Raw genomic sequence first — 23,400 nt, forward strand, 5'->3', positions numbered from 1 at the left:
AAATGTTTTATGGTCTTAGCTCTAATGTTTAGTTCTTTGATACATTCTGAATTAATTTTTTATAAGGTATGAGATAGTAGCCCTCTTTAATTCTTTTGGATATGGATATTCAGGTCTCCAAGTACCATTTGTTGAAGAGGTACCTCTTCCTCAGTTGTGTTGGTTTGACTGCCTTATCAAATATCCACTGGGAATAGATGTGAGGGTCCACATCTGATCATTCAATTTGATTCTACTTCTCAGTACACATATCTTTATGCCAGTACCATGATCTTTTAAGCACAGTAGCTTTGTAATATGTTTTAAAGTCAGGTAGTGCATGTCCTCCCACTTCATTTGTCTTAAGATATTTTTAGCTATTAGGGTCACACTGTTCTGCCAAATAAATTTGACTCTTTGTTTTTTTATTTCCATAAAGGATGTTGTTGTGATTTAAATTGGTATTGCATTGAATCCATAAATCAATTTGGGCAGAATTGACATCTTAACTACATTTAGTCTTCCAATCCATAAAAACGTTATGTCTTTCCTTTTTTTTTTTTTGTCTTCCTTTGTTTCTTTTAGTAAAGTTTTGTAGTTTTCTGTGTATAGGTCTTTTATGTCTTTAGTTAAATTTATCCTTAGATATTTGAATTGCTTGGTTGCTATTTTAAATGGAAATTTTTTCTTGATTTCCTCCTCAGATTGCTCACTGCTGGTATATAGAAACTAATGATTTTTGAGCACTGATCTTGAATACTGTGACTTTGCTGTACTTGTTTATTATCTCTAGTAGCTTACTGTAGTTTTGTTCAGGATTTTGTACATACAGAGTCATATCATCTGAAACAGTAAAAGCTTTGCTTCTTCCTTTCCAATTTGGATGCCTTTTGTTTCTTTTTCTTCCCTAATTGGTCTAGCTGGAACTTCCAGCACAATACCGAATAACAATAGAGACAGAAGGCATCCTTGCCTTGTTCCTAATCTTAGAGAAAATCTTTCAGTCTTTCAACATTGAGTGTGATGTTAGTTGTGGATTTTTATATATACCCTTTATCTTGTTGAGGAAATTTCCCTCACTATTATCCCTTGAAGTATTTTCATTAAGAAAGTATGCTGGTGGTGGGAGTATAAATTGGCATAAACTTTCTGAATAGCAATCTGCCCATATGCTTCAAGAGCCTAAATAATTTCCTCTTGCCCAGTAATCTCCCATTCCCAGCAACTGATTTTAAGGAAACGATCTTATTTTCTTATTCTATATAAAACCAGAAAACAAAGATTTATGGACAAATAAAATCATATTAAGTTTCTAGTAGTGAAAAACTTGAATCTAAATTTATAAATAAATTATGGAACACTCATACAATGAAATATTATGTAGAAATGTTTTAGAAAAATAATTGGTGCTATGGAAGATGTTCAAATATATTAAATAATAAAAGCAGATTTCAAAAGAGTATTTATGATAACAAGTATATTCTATGTATATCTTGCCACACATATACATAGAAAAAGAAGCCTGGTAGGATGATACCAAAATGATAGAAGTCTTTATCTTTAGATAGTAGGATTATAGGTGACTTTTGTTTTCTTTATACATTTCTGTATGTTTTTTAATTATTTTTATTTATTTATTTTTTTTACATGGGCAGGCACCAGGAATCGAACCTGGGTCCTCTGGCATGGCAGGCAAGCATTCTTTCCTGCTAAGCCACCGTGGCCTGCTCCATCTCTGTATGTTTTAAATATTCTGCAAAGCACAAGAAAATAATTATAAATATGAATGGAGAAAGTCCCCCCCACAAAAGTAAATGTGTTCATTTCATAATTTTGGTGGCCATTGGTTAAAAAATGACAAAATAATTTTAAAAAAAAGAGAAAGGATGCTGAATTTTGTCAAATGCCTTTTCTGTATCAATCAAGATGATTACATAGTTTTTCCTCATTAACTTATTGATATGGTGTATTACATTAATTTGTTTTCTTGTGTTGCACCACCCTTGCATACCTGGGACAGAACCCACTTGGTCACGGTGTGTAAATCTTTTAATTTGCTGCTGGATTCAATTTGCAAGTATTTTCTTGAGGATTTTTGCATCTCTGTTAGTTTGAAAGCTGCCAGAATATGATATACCAGAACTGGAAGAGCTTTTAAAAAGGAGAATTTAAGTTACAAGTTTACATTTCTAAGCTTATAAAAAAATGTCCAAATTAAGGCACGAACAAGAGGTTACCTTCACTCAAAACAAAACAAAACAAAAAAAAGAACAAATAAAAACACCATTGCATCTGGAACACCCACGTCAGCTTGAAAGCTGCATGGCTGGCATCTGCTGGTCTCTTGCTCTTGGGACCTGTTGCTTTCATCCTCTGTTCCTGCTGAGATTTCTCACTTTGCTTCTCTGGGTCTGGCTTTCATCTCTTGGATTTCCTTGGCTCTCTCCAGGTTCTGGCTTGCTTAACATTTCATGGTAATGTCTGCTGGGCTCCAAACATCTCAAAACATCTGTGTCTCTGTTCTCTGAAGCAACTGTTCTCCAAGCATCTCTGCTTTCCCTCTGTTGACTCCGAGGCTTCTGTCACTTCTGACTCTCTCTCCAAAATGTTTCCTCTTTTAAAGGATTCCAGTAAACTAATCAAGACCCACCTGGAATGGGTGGAGTTATATGTCCATCTAATCAAAGGTCTCTCCACAATTGGGTGTGTCACATCTCCGAGGAGGTAATATAATCAAAAGTTGCTGCCTACAATATTGGATTAGGAGTAAAAGAAATCGCTGCTTCCACAGGATGGGTCAGGATTAAAATGCAGCTTTCTGGGGGTACATAATATTTTCAAACTGGCACAGCAGCTATATTCATTAAACAGACAGGTCTGAAATTTTCTTTTCTCGTAGCATCTTCTCCTGGCTTTGATATTAGGATGATGTTGGCTTCATAGAATGATTTAAGTAGCTTTGCCTCCTCTTCAATTTTCTTAAAGAGTTTGAGCAATTCTGAATGTTTGCTGGAATTCACATGTGAAGCCATCTGGTCTTGGACTTTTCTTTTTTGGGAGTTTTTTTCAGAACAGAAATGACTGGTTTTATTGAGTATATATAATTTTATCTATTTTAATATATATTATGATTTTAAGATTTAGAATAAATGACTTTATTTTTTGCCAAGAATAATCTAAGTTATGGTAGCATGTTCAATGAAAATTATTTAAGTCCTGGACAGTCATCGTATGTCTATTTTTCAGACAATCAAAAAGTCTTTATTCAAACTAAGCCTTAACATTTGAAACTTAACAAGTTTCATTAAGCAGAAACAAAACATTATGCATTCTTTTTAATTTTTAATTTTTAACTTTTTATTGCATAGTATAACATATATACAAAGCAAAGAAATAAAAAAAAGCAATAGTTTTCAAAGCACTCTTCAACAAGTAGTTACAGGACAGATCCCAGGGTTTGTCATGGACTATCATACCATCCTCCCATATTTTTCATTTTAGTTGCTCCAGAATACAGGAGGTTAGAGGGCTTATATATTTTTTATCATCATAATTGACTATTTGTCCTTCTTTTTGGTGAAAAATAACATATTTCCATACTTTTATTTAGGGTTGTTGGGCTATGGCAATTCTAAATTTTTGATATTGGAAGAGTCTGCCACTAATATGGGATAGGGAGATGGAACTATCTGATGTTCTAGAGAGGCTGGGCTAGGTTTCAGTACTTATCTGGACCAGGGACCCATCTGGAGGTTGTAGGCTTCTGAAAAGTTACTCTAGTGCCTGAAACCCTTGTGGAATCTTATATATTGCCCTAGCTGTTTTTTAGGATTGGCTGGAGTGGTTCTGGTTGGGGATTGGCAGGTTATGATAGGTACAAGGTCTACTTGAAGCTTGCATAGGAGTAACCTCCAGAGTAACCTCTCGACTCCATTTGAACTCTCTCTGCCACTGATAATTTATTAATTACACTCTTCCCCCCCCATTTGTTTAGGATGTAGTTGTTGATCCCATGGTGCCAGATCTGGATTCATCCCCTAGGAGTCATCTCCCACGTCACCAGGGAGACGTTCATCCCTGGATGTCTTGTCCCATGTAGGGGTGAGGGCAATGATCTCACTTGGAGAGTTGGGCTTAGAGAGACTGAGGCCACATCTGAGCAACAACAGAGATCCTCCAGAAGTAACTCTTAGGCATGCCTGTAGGTAGGCTAAGCTTCTCCTCTACCTACATAAGCTTTGCAAGAGTAAGCCTCATGATCGAGGGCATGGCCTATTGATTTGGGTGTCCCTAAAGTTTGACACAGTATCAGGGGATTCCCTGATGGTAAGGTTTAATAGTTCCATAGTCTTTCTCCACTCTCTCAGGGGACTTTGCCAATACTTTTTGATTATCTACTTAATATACTCTAGAATGCATCCAGGCATTACAGTAATCTATACAGGATTAAAGGACCTCTTTCTTATTCTGTCCTCCCTATGCTTCGGTTGTTCACATGAGGTATATAGATAGGGTGAATTAGCTTATGCACTAGAGAACATTTCAGTTCCAGATCAAATAAAGCTTTCTTCCACTTGTTTCAGAGTATGAGTGGTTCTAAAATACAGACACTGTCTTCCTTACCTCTATGTTCTGAATTACTTTAACCCCAAAGTGTTTGGCTTCGTTCTTATCTCTAAATGTCAGGTTATATATATAAACCAGCTTCTCAAAACCCAGAAATCTTAATCACTACTTCGGACTTAATGTGTCTGCTCTAAAAGCTTACAATCTAGGCCCCTGTTTTCTTATAAGCATTTTCTAAAGGTGACCATACCATTCTTGTTCTTTTGTTTCTGGCTTATTTTGTCTCATCAAATGTCCCACATGTTCATTCACGTCGTTGCATGCCTCACGACTTCGTTCCTTTTTGTAGCAGCACAACCTTCGTTCATAACTATACATCATCGTTCACCAATCAACTTCTCCGGCAGTGCATCCTTCAGCCACCAGCATTCATCAGGCATCATGTATAGGGCCAAAGTCCACAGTCCGTCAACATTCTCAATTTTAGACAATTTCATTGTTCACAAGAGGCAGAAAACCAATAAACACACCTTCACCAAACAGGAAATCTAAACCTCCTCTTAGCTCTTGTCCCTCCCCCCATTATTTATGTCTGCTGTTGCTGTGGTAGTGCTGATGGTTTCCTTTTGAACATAGCTCATAGCATGCAATAGCAGTTTTCCCCCTGTACCCTGGATGTAAACACTCTTTGTACAAGAATCATATCTTTGAAGTAATTCTTATGAGAACTCATTCATATTTCTAGTGTGAGTCAATGGGACACGTAGGTCTATACAACCCTTTTCAATCTTGTCCATCTTCAGTATGGTAATATTACTTCTAGACCTGCTACAGAATCACCTTTACTCCTATCTATTTCCTTACATTGGAGTTCAACCTCATTAGCTAATGGTTCACTCATCTCTAGTTTCTACGTATCTTTAAGTCCCCTATATTCTGTATTATAAGCCTCTGATTATATCTTTGTGCTTGTCATAAAAGTGAAATCATAAAGTATCTATCATTTTGTGTCTAGCTAATTTCATTCAGCATTATGTCCTTAAGGCTTATCCATCTTGTCATGTGCTTCGGGACATCATTTGTCTTACTGCTGCATAATATTCCATCGTATGTATATACCACATTTTGTTGACCCACTCATCTGTTGATGGACATTTGGTTTGTTTCCATCTTTTGGCAATCCTGAATAATGCTGCTATGAACATTGGTGCGCAAATGTCTGTTTGTGTCATTGCTTTCAGCTCTTCTGGGTATATACCAAGCAGTGCTATTGCTGGGTCATAGGGCAGCGTGATATTTAGTTTCCTAGGAACCACCCAACAGTCTTCCATAGTGGCTGCACCATTATACAGTCCCACCAGCAGTGCATAAGTGTCCCAGTTTCTCCACATCCTCTCCAGCATTTATAGTTTCCTGTTTGTTTAATAGCAGCTATTCTTATAGGTGTGAGGTGGTATCTCATTGTAGTCTTGATCTGCATTTCCCTTATAGCCAGTGAAAATGAGCATCTCTTCATGTGCTTTTGAGCCATCTGTATTTGCTCTTCAGAAAAATGCCTATTCATATCTTTAGTCCATATTATAATTGGGTTGTTTGTTCTTTTGTTGTTGAGTTGCATGATTTCTTTGTATATACAGGAAATCAAACTTTCTCTGGTATGTGATTTCCAAATATTTTCTCCCTTTGAGGTGGCTGCCTCTTCACCTTTTCGACAAAGTCTTTTGAGGTGTAGAAGCATTTGATTCTGAGGACATCCCATTTATCTATTTTTTCTTTTGCTGCTTGGGCTTTGGTTGTAAAGTTTAAGAAGCTACTTCCTACTACCAGGTCTTGAAGATATTTCCCTACATTTTCTTCTAGAAGCTTTATGGTGCTAGTTCTCATATTTAGGTGTTTGATCCACTTTGAGTTAACTTTTGTATAGGGTGTAAGATAGGGGTCCTCTTTCATTCTTTTGGCTATTGATATCCAGTTCTTCCATGCCCAATTATTGAAAAGACTATTTTGTTCCAGTTCAGAGGATTTGGGTGCCTTGTCAAAAATCACTTGACCAAGTCTTTTCCATCCCTACATGCTGAATTTGTTGATTAGCTCAAGTGACTTTGCTGTGGATCTCTCAAGATCTTCCAAGTATAGGACCATATCATCTGCAAATAATGAGTATTTTACTTCTTCCTTTCCAACTTGGATGCCTTTTATTTCTTTGTCCTGCCTGATTGCTTTAGCTAGAACTTCTAGCACAATGTTGAATAATGGTGGTGATAGTGGTCATCCTTGCCTTCTACCTGATCTTAGGGGGAAAGCGTTCAGTCTCTCTCCATTGAGTACGATGCTGGCTATTCGTTTTTCATGTATTCCCTTTATCATATTGAGGTAGCTACCTCTGATTCCTATCCCAAACAATCATTTGGCATGCCACAGAAAGGGAACAGTACCATGGAAAACTAAAACTCTTTTGTGTTTTATAGCTGAAGACACTGATGAATGTCATTCAAATTTCACATCTCTTTCTTCCACATCTGTGGTAGTTAGATTCGGTTATCAACTTGGCCAGGTGAAGGCACCTAGTTCTGTTGCTGTGGACATGAGCCAATGGTACATGAACCTTATCTGTTGCTGATTATATCTGCAGTTGGCTAGGAGGCGTGACTGCTGCAATGAATGATGTTTGACTTAATTGGCTGGCGCTTAAATGAGAGAGCGCAACGTAGCACAGCCCAAGCAGCTCAGCATTCCTCATCTCAGCACTCACAGCTCAGCCCAGGCCTTTGGAGATGCAGAAAGAATCACCCTGGGGAAAGTTTTTGGAACCCAGAGGCCTGGAGAGAAGGCCAGCAGAGACCATCCTGTGCCTTCCCACATGAGAAAGAACCTCAGTTGAAAGTTAGCTGCCTTTCCTCTGAAGAACTAATGAAATAAACCCCCTTTTATGAAAAGCCAATCCATCTCTGGTGTGCTGCATTCTGGCAGTTAGCAAATTAGAACAACCTCTTTCAAATTGAGTTGTCCAATGAACCTTTGCCTTTTATTTTTTTCCTTTTTAATTAGCTCATCGATTTCTCTGCAGCATCCTGGGTCAATCAGAATATAATTTCTAACTGTTGACTGCAGTCTTCACTTTCTATAACCTTGATCAAAGCTTAAGCTTTTCTTTCAGCTTCTTCCATCCGTTCACTGGTAAAATGAACTGAAGTCTCATGTGACCATCTTCTATTTTCAATTTCTCTTTTAATGTTTTATCACTTCCAAAGCCTGCTGTTTTGTACTTTTATTGGTTTTGACTGCATAGGAGATGTTCTTCATGGTTCTCTTGATAAAAATAACAGTGTATGTCTCTTTGTTTCAGGATTCACACATTTATCTGCAATGTCTCCAAACATCTGTTTCATCTGCAGGTGCCATTCTTTATCTGATACTTGAACCTCTCTTTTAGTCCAAATCTGCTTACAGATTTCAGTTTGGTCATCTGTTCCAAATGCACTGACAAGATCTTCCTTCTTTGCAACCTGTTCTCTAGAAATGTTTACAAACACCGAGTGGGTCTGCAGAACTTCAAGGCCTTTTTCCATTCCAGTCTGCCAGTTGATGACCTTGTTTTTGTAGCAAGCAATTTTTGAAGCACTTCCTGGTGTGCTTCATGTGAACCCCGGCCACCTTGGTTAAACCTATCTGGTTGGTGGAGGTGAAGATTGACATGATGGCAGCTCATAGACCTCAGGTACAGTGAACCTGAGCAGACCTACCCTGAGGGCCACTGGTGCTGTGATATAACAACCTGGCAGAGTGCAAGGTAATAACTTTGGGAGTTTGTTGATGATCAATTCAATCTCTTTATTTATGATTGGTTTGTTGACATCTTCTATTTCTTCTCCTGTCATGGTGGTTGTTCATACTTTTCTAGGAAGTTTAGAGTTTCATCTAAGTTGTCTAGTTTGTTAGCATATAGTTGTTCACAGTATCCTCTCGTTATCTCCCTTTTTTTCTGTGAGGTCAATAATTATGACCCCTCTCACATTTCTGATTTTATTTATTTGCATCGTCTCTCTTGGTTTCTTTGTCAACCTAGCTAATGGTCCATCTATTTTATTGACTTCCTGAAAGAACCAATTTCTGGTTTCATTGATTCTCTCTATTGTTTTCATGTTCTCAATTTCATTTATTTCTACTCTAATCTTTGTTATTTCTTCCTTCTGTTTGCTTTGGGGTTAATTTTGCTGTTTTTTTATCTAGGTCCAGGTGAGCAGTTAATTCCTCAGTTTTTCTCTTCCTTTTTTTTTAATATAGGCATTAAAGGGCAATAAATTTTCCTTTCAGCCCTGTCTTTACTGCATCCCATAAGTTTTAATATGTTGTGTTCTCATTTTCATTTGCTTTGAGATATTTACTGATTTCTCTTGTAATTTCTTCCTTGACCCACTGGTTGTTTAAGTGTATGCTGTTTACTCTCCATACTTTGTGAATTTTCCTGTCTTCTGCCTATTATTGATTTACAACTTAACTCCATTAGGATCTGAGAAAGTGCTTTCTATAATTTCAATATTCTTAAATTTACTGAGACCTGCTTTGTGCCCCAACATGTGGTCATTGTGGAGAAGGATCCATGAGCACTTGAGAAGAATGTGTATCCTGCTGTTGTTGGGTGCAGTGTTTTGTAAATATGTTAAGCCCAATTAATTTATTGTATTATTCGTGATCTCTGTTTCATTATTGATCATCTGTCTAGATATTCTATCCTTTGATGAGAATGGTATATTGAAATCTTCAATTACTATTGTAGAAGTATCTATTTCTCCCTTCAGTGTCATCAGTGTTTGCCTCATGTATTTTGCGGCACTCTGGCATGGTGGATAGATATTTATGATTGTATGTCTTCCTGATGAATTGTCCCTTTTATTAACACACAGTATCTTTTTTGTCTCTTTTAATTGTTTTGCACTTGAAGTCTAATTTGTCTGGTATTATTATAGCTACCCCACCCTTTTCTGGTTTTTGTTTGCAGGGAATATCTTTTTCCATCCTCTCACTTACAAACTGTTTTGTCCTTGGGTTTTAAGTGAGTCTCTTGTAGACAGCGTATAGATGGATCCTGCTTTTATATATATTCTGCCAATCTATGTCTTTTGATTGGGGAGTTTAATCCATTAATAGTTAATGTTATTACCATAAAGGCAGTACTTTCTTCAAACATTTTTCCTTTTAGATTTTATCTGTTTATCTTAATTTTTCTCTCTTTTAACCCTATTATCTACCCTTCTTGCTAATCTTCATTTCTCTACTCTTTCACAAACTTCTCTCTCTCCTGTCTTTATCTATTTGCCTGTAGTGCTCCTTTTAGTATTTCTTGTACAGCAGGTCTCTTTTTCATGAATTGGCTCAGTGTCAGTTTGTCTGTATATATTCTAAACACCCCTTTTTCTTGGTATGCTGTATGGTGGGGTCACATTTCATTATTTTCCCACGTAAGCATCCTGTTATTGCAGCACCTTTTGTTGAATTTTGTTTGTTTATTTGTTTTTGTTTTTTTTTTTGGGAAGTGCATAGACTGGAAATTGAATCTGGGTCTCCCATATGGCAGGTCCCCTTCATTTTTAAAAAAATATAATTCATGTATATATAAGTTTTCTTCTTCTTCTTTTTTGTTTTTTGCATGGGCTGGCACTGAGAATTGAACCTGGGTCTCTGGCATGGCAGGCAAGAGCTCTACCTGCTGAGCTATCATGGCCTGCCCTATATATCTTTTAAAATTAAACATAATTAAATAGAATATTATATAAGTACAGGAGTACTTCAGCTTTAGAAGAATAATAGAGGTGGTACATAGTACCAAAAACATACAGAGCCTTTTTGCTTCTTCTGTTGATGAAACTGTGCTTCTATACAATCAAATGCAGCAATGGAATAAATTTCCTATTCACTTAAGAGTTTTGAAAGGACAGAAGTGATTAATTATATATATATATATATATATATATATATATATATTGCAAAGTCTGAGCAAAAGCAATAACACCCAAGAGAACTTTCTCCTCAAACAGATGCCTGTGGCAAGGAAGCCTCAGCCCTGAAGAACTGGTGGACTGTACTTGCCGAGGGCAGCCCTGCTCAGTGGTTCTGTGGCCTAGATGCAGAAGCCAACTAAGCAGAAGGGCAGTGAGTGAGTTTCTTACTGTCCTAAAGACAGAAAGAAAAAAGGCCACCAACTGCAAACTTCCCAGCTCACTGCGAAAAAAGGGGGATGTAGTCAAATAAGTTGAGTGCATTTCTACCCATCCTCTCTGCCTTCTTTGTAAAAAATAGTTCAGTCTGGGAATAAACAACTAGTTCAAGGTACCACAGGGGAAAACTGGAGTGTTTGCTGTTATTTCTCTCTTTCCACATGTATTCTGAAACTTAAGTAACCAGAGCCCAGAACACCAGAGTAGAAAGATCAACTCTCCACGTCAACTTGAGTCACACTGTCGTTAGCAGAGGGCTAACCTGGGAGAGCCTGACTTTATGGAGACAGCATCTCAGGAGCAAACAAAATGTGAAAATTGTATGCTGCCACCAAAGGGAAGGACAGTGACACTGAGTATTCTCCCATGACCTGTCAGCTTCCTCCTAAATTACTGCCTCTGTGAAGGAAGACTGCACAGTACACCCTCATCCTCTTCCACTGAAGATAGACACAGTGCCAGCACCACACAGCTCCTCTGAGCCACCTGGCTCACCTTTTTGTTTTAGAATGATAAAGCAAAACACCTGTGGTACCTGATTTACGATGCTCTAAAGGAATGTGCATCAGATATCAGCTCTGTGCTTACCTGTCTCCCACAACATTTGGCCCTGATCTAGCCTACTGGGCCAAAACACTCTTGTGAATCGGTTATTGCCATTGGAAAACTAACAATCTTCTAGAAATGTAAACAGTGCCATTTAGTCTCTTAATGACTTTCTTTGAGTGAACATCATGTGCATCAAATATATCTAACATTACTTGGTGTTAGGCTGGAAGTCTTGGGTTGTCTACTCTTTCTTGGAAACAACAGTGATAGATCAGTGAAAAGAAATACAGTGCTTTGTTTTCATTGGTGCTGTTGGATTGTTGAAGAATCCAACCAGAGGAAAAAAGTTCTCTTATTTCTCAAAAGTAGAAATCCTTTATTTCAGATTTTGAGTCACAGCTTTGTAGATTTTTCTAATGGCTGATCATACTGTGCTTGCTGCATAACGTCACTGACTATCATCTTAGGCATCTTCCAAGCTACTCTTCTTGGGCCTCATCAGTATTTCCTTGCACCCATTTCTTCATAGCTTGTGAGAACATGGATCCTTTTGATTTCTTCACATGAGGTTCAGGCTCAGATTCCCGGATGAATTGCCCCCAGTCACTGACTCTTCCAAATATCATCTTCCCTGCATATGTCTATTGATATAAAGATTCTGGATCCAGACTTGCAGCATCAATGATTATCACTTCAGGAATGTGACAGTGCCCATCCTTTCCATATTGAAATGGCCAGAGTAGGAACTCCTCAAGTTTCCGTGGAAAACCAAGAATCCTCCAGACTTCTAGTAGCCAGTAGTAGTCCTTCTTCTCAACTAAAGGAATTATCAGGAAAGCTAATGAAAAGTATAGAACAAGATGCAGTGAATACTTTTACAAAATATATATCTCCAGATGCTGCTAAGCCAATACCAATTACAGAAGCAATGAAAAATGACATCATAGCAAAGATATGATATCTCTATAGCTCCCTTTGGTTTTTCCAATATGTGCCTTATGTACTTTGGAGCTCCTTGACTGGGAGCATACATTTTATGGTTATTTCTTCCTCTGAATTGTCCCTTTTATTAATATATAGTGTCCTTCTTTGTCTCTTATGACATGTTTACATTTAAAGTCTATTTTGTCTGCTATTAGTATAACTACTCCTGCTTTCTTTTGGTTACAGTATGCATAGAAGATCTTTTTCCATTCTTTCACTTTCAATCTGTGTCCTTGAGTCTAAGATGCAGCTCTTGTAAACAGCATATAGATGGATTATGTCTTTTGATCCATTCTGTCAGCCTCTATCTTTTAATTGGTGAGTTTAGTCCATTAACATTCAAAGTAATTATTACTGTAAGAGCAGTTCTTGATTCTACCATCTTGTCCTTTAGTTTTTATTTGTCAGATGTGTATATTATTTTCCCACTCTCTCTCTCTTTTCTTTTAAATTACCTTTACTCATATTCTTCAGTTCTGTTCCTTCCTCCAGCCCTCACTCTCCTATCTTTTTTATTGGCAGACAGGGCCCCCTTTAGTATTTCCTGTAGGGCTGGTCTCTTGCTGACTAGTCCTTTCAATTTTTCTTTGTCTTTGAAGATTTAAATCTCTCCCTCAATTTTGAAGGATAACTTGGCTGGATAAAGAATTCTTGGTTGAAAACCTTTCTTACTCAGGATCTTAAAAATATCATACCACTGCTTTCTTGCATCCTTGGTACCTGTTGAGTAGTCTGAAATCAGTTTTATGTGTTTTCCCTTGTATGTAGTAGATTGCTTTTTCTCATGCTGCTCTTGGGACTTTCTGTTTCTCTTCAACAACTGACAGTCTGATTAGTATGTTTCTTGGAGTGGGTCTGTTCAGATTTATTCTATTTGGAGTTCACTGTGACTCTTTGATGTGCGTATTTGTGTCTTTTATAAGAGTTGGGAAGTTTTCTCCGATTATATATTCAACTAACTTTCCCAACCCTTTACTCATCTCTTCTCCTTCTGGGACACCAATAATTCTTATATTTGTGCACCTCTCATTGTTCACCATTTCCCTAAGATCCAGTTGCATTTTTTTTTACAACTTTTTGCCATTTTTATTTTCTGCTCTCTAGTTCTATTTTTCCATCTTCTAGATCACTTATTCTTCTTTCTGGTTCTTCAAATCTGCTATCGCGTGCTTACAGTGTATTTTCTATTTGGTCTGCTGTATCTTTCATTTCTGTGAGATCTGCCATTTTTCTATTTAACCTCCTGTATTCTTCTTTATGCTTTTTTAGTGTCTTTCATATATTCTTTATTTCTTGATAAATATCCTTGAGTAGTTGTTCCATATTCTCTGTCCCTCCCTACCTCTGGAGTTTTGATTTGCTCATTTGGCTGGGCGATTTCTACTTGGATCTTCATGTACTTTGTGGTTTTCTGTTGTGCTCAGAGCATTTGATTATCTTGATATGGTTATTTTGCAAGTTGGTTTCCTTTACTCTTCTAAAGTTTGTATTTACTTAGTTTTTGCTGGATGTTTCCTTTTGCACTCTGTTTGTTGGTTATTCTCTGCCAAATCAAGATCTAGATCTCATGTAGGGGATACAATCCAACTTAAGTGTCTATTATAAGCAAGGCCAGTGTGCACAGGTACTTCAGTGGCATAACGGCTGCCCACCATATAGGAGACTCAGGCTCAGCTCCTAGCCTATGCACACACACACACACACACACACACACACACACACACACACACACAAAGAAAGAAAGAGAAAAGAAGAAGAAAAAAGAGATAATAATAATAAAGTAAAATAATAATATAATAAAAATATGGAACACAAAAACAAGAGCCACAACAAAACACACCTCAAGAATAGTGGGCACCAGAATCAAAAGGAAACACCCCCAGGATATACTGGGAGTGAAGTCAGGCTGGTGCCTACCAGAGGGAAAGAAAATTTAAGCGAAAAATAATAATAGTAATAATGAAAATAAAGGCAATGGTATTATAAAAATAATATGTGAAAAAGAAAATAGAAAATGAGTAAAAATATAATAACATAAAATATCTATAAAAATTTTAAAAATGAAAAGGACAATTATATTACTAATGAAAATGTATAGAAAGAATACTTTTTAAAGGGGGAGGTAAAAAAAGAATATTGAGAAGAAAATAAAAATAAAATAAAATAAATAACTAAAAATAAAGACCTAGACAGTTAGGGAGCTAACTTGCCTGCATCTACACCTGGTCCCCAGCAGGTGGCGACCATGAGGCTCCTCCTTCCTCAAGCTCTCCCCTCTGTCTGGGGCAGTTGACCTGTACTTATGGCGTCTGGCCAGCAGATGGCATGCTTGAGTCTCCTCCTCCCTCAACCCCACCCCTCCTGACCTGAGCGACTGGAGGTTGGCGTGCTCATCAGGGGTCTTGCTCATCAGGGTCCTGCTCAGTCGGCAGCCGCTAGCAGGTCTCTGCCGGGGGATTGTGGACTTGACTAGAGCGTGGGGGATCAGATGATCAGCTGACCACAGCGCTGGCGGGCCTGCCAGACACCACAAATGCAGCTGGCTTTTCCCGCACCTGACCCGGTGATCACTCCCCCTACCCTGATGTCCGCCCCACGGTGGATGATCGCCGGCTTCTGGGCTCCCTGTGGGCACTGCCCACCGCAACCTCAAGGGGAGGTTTCTCCAGCTGGCAGCTGTGCAGGCTATAGGCGAGGAGGGTCACTTCCCTCCTATCTCACCTCCCTGGTGCACTGCAGCCCGCCCAGTGGGGTTCCGGGTCACTCGACTCACTTGCTCTCCTCTGATCTTCCCCTGCAAAATTGACTAAAGATCCTTCTAGCCTACTCACACCGTGGGGCGTGCAGTCCTGGGCATTTTCTCCCTGTTTTCTATCAAACAGGAGTGAACTCACTGCAGACCACTCCACCATCCTCCCCTCATTTTTGAAGAATAGTTTTTCTGGACATAGAATACTTAGTTGGCAGTTTTTCTCTTTCAGCATCTGAAAGTTATCATCCCCCTGCCTTCTCATCCCCATGGTTTCTTCTGAGTGATCTGCACTTAGTCTTATTGAGCTCTCCTTGCATGTGATGGATTGCTTTTCTCTTGCTGCTTTCAGAATTCTCTCTGTCTTTAACATTTAAAAATTTGATTAGTAAGTATCTTTGCATATGTCTATTTGGATCTATTCTGTTTGGGGTAACTGTATTTCTTGGACCTGTAGTTGTATGTCTTTCATAACAATTGGGAAATTTTCATTGATTATTTCCTGCATTATTTTTTCTGCCCTCTTTCCCTTCTCTTCTCATTCTGGAATACCCATAAAACGCATATTCATGTGCTTCATGTTGTCATTCAGTTCCCTGAGACTCTTCAATTTTTTCCATTTTTTCCTGTCTACTCTTTTGTATGTAGAACTTCCAGATTTCCTGTTCTCTAGTTCACCAATCCTTTCTTCTGCCTCTTTGAATCTGCTGTTTTATGTCTCTATTTTGTTTTTTCATCTCTTCTATTGTGCCTTTCATTCCCATAAGTTCTGCCATTTGTTTTGTCAAGCTTTCAAGTTCTTCTGTATGGACATCTGCGTCTTCTTTATATCCTTCATGTCCTTTTCAATATTTCCCTTCAACTCATTGAATTGATTTAGAAGATCTTATTTACTATCATTAATTAGTTGTCTCAATTCCTGTATCTCAGTTGAGGCCCACCTTTTGGTTGGGCCATATCTTCAGTCTTCCTGGTATGAGTCATGATTTTCTGTGGTTGTTGGGACATCTTATTTTCTTGTTTAGTTTATTCTAGAGGTCATTTTAACTCCTTTGCCTACAGTTTTCCTGCTGGTTGGGTTTGTTCTCTATCTGTTTGTCTCTCCCACCAGCTAGTTATCAGATTTGTTCTGCCTTCAGTCTCCCCCCAAACCAGGCATCTATTGTGGCTTACCTCAGGATGTGCATAGCACTGGGCAGCACATCAATGACTGTTTGTGGGTAAAACAAGTCTGCTGTCTCCCAGTGGTGTTCTGTTTTTCCCTGTCCTTTAAGACCTGGGTTTGTTTTAGGGCACTGCTTTAACAGTTGGGCTGCATGTGTTTCTCAGCTAAAACTGAGGTGGGTTCCTGTGCAGGGAGTCTAGACCTGCTCCAGTCAGCTTCAAATAATTTTCTGGGTAGTCTCTGTAAAATCCCTTCAATTCTCTTGCACTTTCCATTCTGGCCAGCATATGGCACTGTTTTATAACTTAATCACCCTCAGAGCACTGGTTGTATCTCTCCAGGTATGAATAAAGCTGCAGGTTTCCAGGGTACACGGGAGATTCAGTGGTAGAAATTTTGCCTTCCATGTGGGAGAACTGGGTTCAATTTCCAGACCATGCACCTAAAAAAAAAAAAAATGCAGGTTTCCTATTGCCTCTCTTTGCCAGCCAGAATCTGGCCCAATATGGTCTGTGTTGCTGACTTTGTTTGTGGCAGAGTACACCTCTGTCTGTCCCAGTTTTACCCTTCCTCTAGGCAGGGATCAGGTCTCTCACAGGAGTGGGTAGGAGGACTTTAGGACCCAGAGCTGAATACAAAGCTTCTGCCCACATTTTCTCAGACTCTTTGTCTCTCACTAATCTGGGCCTTGAAATGCTCTCCCCTGTTCCCCTGGTCTCCAAAAGGTGAGGATCTGTCCCACTGCTGTGAGAGAATAAGTATTCTTTGTCCCCATTGGGAGAGGTACTTGCCACCGTCTCCTCTGTCCATCCCATGCTGTGAGACCAAGTCAGGAGTAGGGGAGAGACCCAGCCAGTCCAAGACAGAAATTTCATACCTAACATTCTTCTTCTTCTTCAATTTGGGATCTGTAGGGTCCCTTTCCAGTCCATATACTCCTCCAGATTTTGGAATTATTCAGAATTGTTCTTTTTTAACACTAAATCTCTGAGGAGAGACTTTCAGTGGCTGTTTACATCACCATGTTGATGATGTCACCCTTGCTTTCACTTATTTGTAAAAAATAAATTGACTGTACGTGTGGTTCTATTTCTGGGCTCCACTCTGTTCCACTGATCTATACATCTATTGGTTTCTCAATACCACATCATCTTGATTATTTTGGCTTTACAGTCTTTACACATAGTCTTCAAATTATATCGTGTGTATCATATTTTTAAATATAGTCATATTCATTTTGCAAACTTTTTTTGAGGATTTTTACATCTATGTTCATGAGAAAAAATGCTCTATGGTTTTCCTTTCTTGCAATTTCCTTTTCCGAGTTTGGTATTAGAATGAGTTAGGAAGGGTTCCCTTTGCTTCTATTTTCTGGAAGATATGGTGCAGAACTAGTATGATTTCTTTCTTAAATGTTTGGTAGAATTCACCAGTGAAACCCTCTGGGTCCAATGCTTTCTTTTTTGGAATGTTACTAATTATTGATTTAACTTCTTTAATAGATATATATACATATTCAGATTTTTTATTAGAAATAATAAAAACTCTTTGTGAGTTTTGGTAGTTTGTTCCTTTCAGGGATAAGGTAGTTAGATTCAGGTGTCAACTTGGCCAGGTGATGGTGCCCAGCTGTTCTGTTGCTGTGGACTTAAATCATCAGTATAGTAAAATTCGCCTATGGCTGATTACAACTGCGGTTGGCTGAGGGGAGTGCCTTCCACAATGAGTGATGTTTTGATTTGATCCACTGGAGGCTTAAAAGGAAGTGTCAGAAGAGAGGGAAGGAGCTCAGCCCAGTTCAGCAAAACTCAGCTCGGAGCTCAGAGCTGACAAAGACCCAGGCATTTGGGGATGCATAAAAGAATCTCTCTTGGGAAAACTGTTGAACCCAGAAGGAAGGAGGGAGGGCCAGCAGTCATCGCCATGTGCCTTCCACCCTCCCATGTGATAGAGAAAGCCAGAGGAAAACCAGCTGCCTTTCCTCTGAGGAGCCTTAAATTTGTAACTAACTAAATCTCCCAAAACTCCAGTCCATAACTGGCATATTACATTCCAGCAGCTTTAGCAAACTAAAACAAAGGAATTGGTCAATTTCATCTAAGTTATCAAATTTGTGGGCATAGGATTGTTCATATTAATTTTTAGTATTCTTCAAAGTCCATAGATCCATAGTGATGTTTCATTTCTGATATTAATAATTCATGTCTTCCCACCTTTTGTCTTTACTAGTCTGGTCAGAGATTTATCAACTTTATTGATTTTTGCAAAGAACCAGCTTTGGGTTTCACTGATTTTTTTTGGTACTGTCTTCAATTTCACTTATTTCTGCTCTAATTTTCTTTATTTCTTTTATTTCTGCTTGCTTTAGGTTTAAATTGCTCTTTCTTCTAGGTGGAAGCCTAGGTGATTGAATTTAGATCTTTCTTCTTTTCTAATATATACATTCAATGCTATAAGTTTCCTTTTAAACACAACTTTTGCTGCATTCCACAAATTTTTATGAGACGTATTTTCATTTTCATGTATTTCAGAATATTTAAAAAAATATCTTGAGACATCTCCTTTGACACATGTTGTTTAGAAGTGTGTTGTTTAAGTTCCAAATATTTGGGAGATTTTCCACCTATGTTTCTGATATGGATTTCAAGTTTAATGCCATTGTAGTCTGAGAACATGGAATTTTGTTAAGGTTTGTTTTATAGTCCAGAAAGTAGTCTATCTTGGTCAATGTTCCATGTAATCTTGAGAAGAATATGTATTCAGCTGTTATTGGGTGAATCATTCTTTAAATGTCAGTTAGATCCTGTTGATTGATAGTGCTATTCAAGTCATGTATAGCCTTGCTGATTTTCTGCTTGCTTGATGTATTAGTTATTGAAAAAGGGTTGTTGAAGTCTCTAACTCTAAAAGTGGATTTGTTTCTTTCTCCTTTCAATTTTATCAGTTTGGGCCTCAAATATTTTTGTGCTCTGTTGTTAGGTGCGTATATGTTAAGGATTGTTATATCTTCTTGGAGAATTGACCCCTTTGTCTTTTTTTTTTAAAGTTTTATTAGTAAAACCAATCAACAAACAATATGAACACTCTTTTTTTCATCACATAGTTATATATTCATCATCATGATCATTTCTTAGAACATTTGCATCATCAATTCAGAAAAAGACATAAAAAGAAAACAGAAAAAAAATCATACATACCATACCCCTTACCCCTCCCTTTCATTGATCACTAGCATTTAAATTTATTTTAACATTTATTACTCCCATTTTCATTTATTTTTAATCCATATGTTTTACTCATCTGTCCATAAGGTAGATAAAAGAAGCATCAGACACAAGGTTTTCACAATTACACAGTCACATTGCAAAAGTTATATCATTATACAATCATCTTCAAGAAACATGGCTACTGGAACACAACTCTACATTTTCAGGTGGTTCCCTCCAGCCTCTCTGTTATGCCTTAACTAAAAAGGTGATATCTATTTAATGTGTAAGAATAACCTCCAGGATAGCCTCTCGACTCTGTTTGGAATCTTTCAGCCATTGACACTTTATTTTGTCTCATTTCTCTCTTCTCCCTTTTGGTTGAGAAGGTTTTCTCAATCCCCTGCTGCTGAGTCCCAGCTGATTCTAGGATTTCTGTCCCAGGTTGCCAGGAAGGTCCACACCCCTGGGAATCATGTCCCACATAGAGAGGGGGGAGGGCAGTGAGGTTGCTTGTTGTGTTGGCTGTGTGATAGAGGCCACATCTGAGCAACAAAAGAGGTTCTCTTGGAGGACACTTTTAGACCTAATTTTAAGTAAGCTTAGTCTAACCTTTGTGGGGTTAAGCATCATATGAACAAACCCCAAGATTGGGGGCTCAGCCTATTGCTTTGGTTGTCCCCACTGCTTGTGATGATATCAAGAATTCTCCATTTGGGGAAGTTGAATTTTCCCCCTTTCTCACCATTCCCCCACGGGGACTTTGCAAATACTTTTTTATTCACTGTTCAAATCCTTCTGGGATTTATCGAGGCATCACTCTGGACAAACCTACAAAATCTTATGCCCTACTTAAGGTTCCATATACTTATGGTGTTCAGTTAAGCTGTCCACATAAGTAATATTAGGAAATGTACTAGTCAAATTATAAATTTTGTACTAAATAAATATTTTTGATTTAGTCTCGCACATAAGTTAAAGTTTTAAAATATTAATTGCCATCTATTTTCAGCACCCTTCATTGTTGACATTCCTTTGTTCTTCCTCATGCAAAACATTTTTAAATTTGTACATTTAGTCACTATCGTTATACACTCTAGGCCCTTTTGTCATTTTAAAATGCCCCCTTTACCCCTAAAAAATCTTCTAGTCCCATAAACTGCTGTGTTTGAAATTAATAGAGCTAGTTCATCTTTTCATTAGTGTTCCATGGTATGTTTTTCTACATCCCTTTACTATTTTCATCAACTTAATTTTTTATTGTGATGAAATGTACATATTAAAATTAACTATTAGTGACATTTAGAATATTCAAACTGGTGTGCATCCATCATGACTATATGTTTCTAGAATATTTTCATCAATCCAAAAGCAAACCCCATAAGCAGTCCTCCCTCCCCCAAGCCACTGGCAGTCACTAATCTATTTTGTGTATCTATGCATTTGCCTATTCTGAATATTTTATAATAAGGGAATCATATAATATATGCCTTTTAAAAATATATGGCTTTTTTGTGTCTAGTTTCTTTCATTTAGCATAATGGTTTCATGGTTCACCCATGTGTCAATACTTAATTACTTAACATTTTTATTGATAATTTTTACTAAAGGAGTTGTAGTTTTACAGAAATATCGTGCATAAAATAAATAAAACACGGACAGCCCATAAACCACTCTATTATTAACACTGTGTGTTAATGAAGTACATTTGTTATAAATCATGAAAGAAAATTTTTGTAATTTTACCATTAACTACAGTTCATCATTTACAGTAATGTTCATTGAGTTACAGAGTCATTTATTTTCTCTTATAATTTTTATTCTAGTAGCATATATGGCCGTTGCGGGGTCGGCAGCCGAGGTTCCTCGCGCTCCGCCCGCCTGGGGAGGCCGGGGTTTGCTAAGTCCCGGTCTTGAGGGGTCTCCGCGCCAGCGAACGGGGAAGGCGGTGATCAGTCGCCTTCGAGGGGCTCGAGCTGGTTTTGGAGCGCGCGCAGCCGACGAGAGAAATGACGACCACGGGACCAGGAGGAGATAGCAAGTCTGCGCACCAGGACGTTTATTTGAGGAAATACAAGGGTTTATATAGCGGTAAGGAGAGGGTGGAAATAACTGGGAGAAGGGATGGTGTCTGATAGTGATTGGTAGGGTAGGATATGTGTTTGTTTCTGATTGGGGTGCGGGGTTTATACGTATGGTTATATTAGCGTGATAATGAGTTAAGCAGGTATGTTAATGAGTTATGCCATATTATAATGTGTGGTTAGCTTTTGTCCTATCAGGTATGAGAAGCAGGATGGTATGAGGTGATATATGCAGTTACTATGCTATCCTATGAAGAGGTAGCTAGCGTGTGGGGTGATATATTTGTCATAGGTTGCTGGGCAGATAGCTAAAAGCTGGGGCCGTTTCTAAAAGAGGAAGTTAACTGAGGCCTAGTTTGGTCGAGAAGAATCTGAAGCCTAAGGCCTAGGAGCATAAGTATGGCTATGTATACAACAGGCCTAAAATTGTCCCTTTTGACCACATTCACATACATAATTTAGTGTTGTTAATTTTAGTCACAATGTAGTGCTATCATCATCATCACCATCCATTACCAAAACTTTACAATGAACCCCAATAGAAATTCTATACAGTTTAAACAGTGACTCCCCATCCTCTCCCAAACCCCACCCCTGGTAAGCTCTATTCTAGATTCTGACTCTATGAGTTTACCTATTACAATTATTTCATATCAGTGAGATCATACAATATTTGTCCTTTCATGTCTGGCTTATTTCCCTCAATCTGATGTCTTTAAGGCTCATCCATGTTGTTGCATGAATCAAAACTTCATTCCTTTTCAATGCTGAATAATATTACATTGTATGTATATACCATATTTTATTTACCATTCATCAGTTGATGGACACTGGGTTGCTTTCATCTTTTGGCAATTGTGAATAATACTGCTATGAACACTGATGGGCAAATATCCGTTCAAGTCCCTGCTTTAAATCTTTTTGGGTATATGCCCAGCAGAGGGATTGCAGAGTCACATGGTAATCCCACACTTGGCTTTCTGAGGAACTGCCAAACTGGCACCATTGCTGCCACCAGCAGTGAAAGAGTGTTCTTATTTCTCCACATCCTCTTCAACATTTTTAACTGTCTGTTTTTTTTATCATAGCCATTCCATTGGGTGTGAAATAATCTCGTTATGGCTTGATTCACATTTCCCTAAATGCTAATGATGTTAAGCATCTTTTCATGTGTTTTGTAGCCATTTGTACATCCTTCTTGGAGACATGTCTCTTCAAGAATTTTGCCCATTTTTAAATTGGGTTTTCTTTTTATTGATGAGTTGTAGAATTATTTATATACTCTGGTTACCAAATCCTTATTGAATATGTGGTTCTCAACATTTTCTTCCATTGAGTAGGTTATCATTTCACTTTCATGACAACATCATTTGACATGAAAACGTTTTAAATTTTGATAAGATCCCATTTACCTATTTTTTCTTTTGTTTGTGCTTTGGGTGTAAAGTCTAAGAAACCATTGCCTACCACAAGATCCTGAAGATGCTTTCTGTATTTTTTTTCAGGAGTTTTATAGTACTGGTTCTTATATTTAGGTCTTTAATCAGTTATGATTTATATTTTTTCCTTTATTAGAGAACTTGTGGATTTAAAGAGCAATCATGCATAAAATGCTGGATTAGGCGGTGCAAGGGTAATTCAGTGGTAGAATTTGTGCCTGCCATGTGGGAGACCCAGATTCAATTCCCAGCCCATGTATTTCCCTCCCAAAAAAGCGAACAAAAATTCAACAAATGGTGATGCAATAACAGGATACTCACATGGAGAAAGAATGAAATGTGGCCCCCACCATACAGCATATAAAAAAAAAGCACTGGATTACCATATACCACCCAAATATTAACAGCTTACATTGGTGTGGAACATTTGTTGAAATTGATGATAGCACTTTTTATTTTCAAAT

General features: G+C 38.0%; 1 pseudogene; it reads right to left on the reverse strand.

Annotated features, from left to right (window-relative positions):
- Nucleotides 1-7,515: 7,515 nt before the first annotated feature.
- LOC143671711 (ribosome maturation protein SBDS pseudogene) lies at nucleotides 7,516-8,241 on the reverse strand (annotated as a pseudogene).
- Nucleotides 8,242-23,400: the final 15,159 nt, after the last annotated feature.

Source organism: Tamandua tetradactyla, chromosome X, assembly GCF_023851605.1.
Source record: "Tamandua tetradactyla isolate mTamTet1 chromosome X, mTamTet1.pri, whole genome shotgun sequence".
Lineage (NCBI taxonomy): Eukaryota > Metazoa > Chordata > Mammalia > Pilosa > Myrmecophagidae > Tamandua > Tamandua tetradactyla.